General features: G+C 13.9%; 1 pseudogene; it reads right to left on the reverse strand.

Annotated features, from left to right (window-relative positions):
• On the reverse strand, positions 1-444 carry LOC125290208 (annotated as a pseudogene).
• Positions 445-4,646: the final 4,202 nt, after the last annotated feature.

Consider the following 4,646-nt stretch of genomic DNA (forward strand, 5'->3'; position numbering starts at 1 on the left):
TTATGCTATCAATATACATTCTCCACCTGCTTTCTTTATTTTATATTCAGCTTTTTCTGAAAAAAATTTAGCTTTTACTATTAAAGGTTGTTTAGGTAATAAACCTTCACCTAATACTTTAAAATAACCATACTATGTTACATCTATAATCGGAATTTTTTTATCTTTATTTAACTCTTGTCTAAACTAATCATTTCCTATTAATGACCATAATTTTTCTATATTTATTATAGGTTTATATTTTTTATTTTTTTCTAAGTGATATACTCTCATTCCTTTTTTACCAAAATAACCAGGATGATATTTATCATATCAAGTTCTCTAATGAGTCTATGAACCAGCATTACCTCTACCTGCAGAATGTTTTCTATGCTAACCTACTGTACCAAAACCATGAGTTCTTGAACCTAATAATTTTCTACTTTTTCTTAAACTTCTTGACATTTATTATGATAAAAATATTATTATAAATAATTTTTATAAATTGATTTTATTTTATTTTCATAGTATAATAAATCATCTTTTTCTAAATTTAATAATTTCATATCTTCAAATATTTCTTTTATTTGATTAAAATTTTCTAAATTAACATTAAGATTATTAGAAATAAATAAAAAACATTTTTCTATATATTTTTTTGAAATTTCATAATTTTTAATTTTTAAAGATAATTTATAAATTATATAATAAAATAAAGATTCTAATCAAATTATATTCTAATTTAATAAATAATCTAAAAATAATTTTATAGAATTAACATCATCAGAATTCTAAAAAATAATATAAATTTGAAATAAGGAATCATTTGATAATTTATATTCATTAATATAATTTAAAAATTTTAAAATTCTTTTTGTTTCATTTAATAATAATAATAAGGTTAAATAATTATCTCATATTTTAGGATAAATATTTCCTATATCTTTTAAAGCATTTTCTATGACATTAATACCAGATAAAAGAAAATTAATATTTTTTTTATCATTATAAATAAATTGATAACATATAGCTAAATTATTATAACATTCTATTATATTCATATCATATTCTATTAATGAAGAAAGAGATATAGCGTTTACATAATTTTTTATAGCTAAATTATAATTTTTCTATTTCATATAAATGTATCCAAGTATTTTATTTATAGTAAAAGAAGTATAACTTTTAAGATATAATTCTGAATATTTAATAACATTATCAAAATCTAATTTATTAAAATAAAATATGATTGTTTCTTCTAATAATTTAGAATTTTTATAGTTAATTATTTTTAAAGATTTTTCATAATAATAAGAATCTTTTTTTATTTTTCCTATTATTAATGTAGCAATAGCTGAAATAATTTTTATATTAGAATTTGTATATTTTTCTATATCAGAAATTAAAACATTTCTATTATAAATTTTATACAATTCTAATTTATCATAAATTAAATCTAAATTATTATAAATATTTAAAGCCAAATCAAAATGAAATAATTTTTTATAAAATTTTGCTAAAATATAATATATATCATTTATAGAATATAAAGGCAAAATAAATAAATATTTAGTTTCTATAACTTTATGATAAGAAATAGAAAAGTTACAAAGTATTTCTAATTGTTCTAAGGATCTTTCTTTAAAATAAGGATTTTTAAATTCTAATAATGATCTTATAAATAATGCAATAAATCTGAATCTATATATAAAATTTTGATTTAAAATATAATTTACAATAATTTGAGATTGATTAGAAATATCTGAATCATTTATTCTATTTAATTTTTCATATAATAATAAATAAGATTGTTGTAAAGGAGATAAATTTTTTATTTTTTGATTTTCAAATTGAATAGTATCTAATAAAAAATCGCTATTAATTTTTTTATTTTCTATTATAGAATTTGATTCTTTTTCTATTATATCAATATTTTCATTAATTGAAATATTTAAATATATTTTAGAATCTTGATATTTTGTTTTTTTACCTATATCACCTATAAAAGTAAAATTTATTATATTAATATTTGGCAATTTATTAGAATATCAAGAATATTCTATTTTCAATTGATTTAAAATACTTAAATTTAAAATTTTATTTTTTAATATAGAATAAATATTTTCAATTTCTTTATTAAGATAAATAGAATTATCATTTAATATATTCTAATAGATTAAATTAGATCTAAAATAAAGATATATTATTGTTCAATGAATATCTAAATTTAATTTTAAAATAATTATAGGTATTATTAAAAAATGAATAAATTTTAAATTATCTATATATTTAGGAAATAATCCATCAATAAGTTCTGAACATTCTATAAATAAATTAGAAATATTATATGAATTAATTTTTTTATTAATATAAATAAAATTAATAAAGTTTTCTAAATAAATATAAGAAAAAATTAATAAAAATTCTATATTATTTTCATTTTGTATAATATTTTTTATATTTTCAACTATTTGTAAATAATTATTAATTTTTTCTATATTATTTAGTTTTTTTTCTAAGTTTAATTGAAAAATATTAAATTTATCTTTATTATATTGAATAAAATTGTTTTTATTTTCATAATTTATTAAATTTTCCAAATTTTTATATATATTATTCATAATTATTTATTTATTTATTTTATATTTTTAAGAATTAAATATTTTTTTATAATAATAATTATTATTATTATAGTAAGAAAGAAAACAATACTTAATAATATAATAAATTTATTATTAATTTTTTTAATTAAAATTTTTTTTATAGATATATAATGATTTTTAAATTCATCAACTTTTCATTTCATTATAATATCAGATAATTCAATAAATGAAATTGTTGATTGTTTATAAATAATACTTGTTATATCACTTTGTATATTTAATAAAATTGTTAAAAATTTTATTTTTATGGATAGTATAGGTTCTTTTTCATATGAATGATGAGTTGATAATAAAAAGAAATATCTTGTAAGTTTTATAATTTGATTATTATTTTTTAATAAAATATATAATTTTGTATATCCATTAGGTTCTAGTTTAATAAGATGGAGTAATTCATATAAATTAAAAAATATTTTTTCAGATTTTAATCATTTAGTTTTAAAAGAATCATAATTTTGACTATTTTTTGAGAATGAAAAAATTAAAATTAAAATAATAAAATACATAAAATTTTATATAAAATTTATTTAGGTAAAAGATAAGTGGGTAATAATTCAATATTTTTGAAATAATTTTTATTAGGTATTATACCAGTATTAATATATTTAATAATTATTTTTTTATTTAAAATAAATAAAATATTATTAATTCTATAATAAATATTTTCTATATTAAATTTCAAATCATCTTTTTTTATTTGAGTTCCTAAGTTCAATATTTTTAAATCTTTAATGCTAATATATTGTATAAGATAAAGAATTTTTTGATTATTCAATTTTGTATATTTAAAATATTTTAAAATATTAGATGAAGAAAAAATATCTAGAAAAATTATAGTATCAAATTTTTTTAAAATGCTTCTAATATTTTTTGTTATATAAATCAATGCAAAATTTTTAGGATTTATTTTTATATTTTCATTAGCAATATCTATATCTATATTAAAAATTGAAAGAAATGCTTTTAATTTATAACAATCAAATTTATTTTTACAAACTATAATAAAGTTATTCATAAAAAATTTAAAAATATAATAGATAAATGCAAATAAAGATACTGAATCACTATAAATATAATGATAATTTTCAGTTTTTAATTTTATAGTATCTATTTTAAATATTTTATTATTAATAATATTTAATTTAAATAATTTCTTTTTTATATTTTTATTATTTAAATTTATTAAAAATATGAAATTATTTTTATTAAATTTTAATATTTTTTCAATTAAATCTTTAAATCCAAAAGTTTTCATAATATCAAAATCATCTATTATCAAAACATCATTAGATAAATTTCTTTTAGACATTACAATCATAGGAGTTTTTATTTCTATATTTTTATTATTATTTGTTTTAATATTATTAATTATGTTATTTGATCTTACTATAATAGTAATTTTTTTATTAGGAAATTTTTTTGAAACAATATTTAATAAAATATTAATAGTATTAAGAGAATAATCATGTGATCTTTTTATAATAATATTTTTTCTAAAAATATAGGGTATTATAGAATTTAATTGATTTTCAATTTTATCTAACATTGATAAAAATATTAAAAATTAAATAATAATATTTTGAGAAGGAATTAAAGAAATTTTAAGATATTTTTTAGTTAAGAATTTATTTTCTTCACTTGTTATATAATTTTCATCATTTAATTTGATTATATTTTTTCTAATTTTTATTTTACCAGAATCAGAATTTATTTTTAATTCATTATCAAAGCAATTATTTTTTATAATTTCTACAATTTTATTTAATTTTGGAATAGCATTACCAATAGCATATAATTTTAATTCTTTTTTATATTTATTGAGTAATTTTTTAATTTTTTTAATATATCTTTCAGCATGAATATTGGTTTTTATATATAGATCAAATTTACCTATATTATTTTGATTATCAATAATATTTTTTGTTATAATCATTGAGTTGATTTTAGTTAAACACTATTAACTGAGTATTTGATTTTTTTAAATGCCTAGAAATAATAATTAGA

This window comes from Alosa alosa, unplaced genomic scaffold (genome assembly GCF_017589495.1).
Source record: "Alosa alosa isolate M-15738 ecotype Scorff River unplaced genomic scaffold, AALO_Geno_1.1 AALO_1.0_unplaced_2, whole genome shotgun sequence".
Lineage (NCBI taxonomy): Eukaryota > Metazoa > Chordata > Actinopteri > Clupeiformes > Clupeidae > Alosa > Alosa alosa.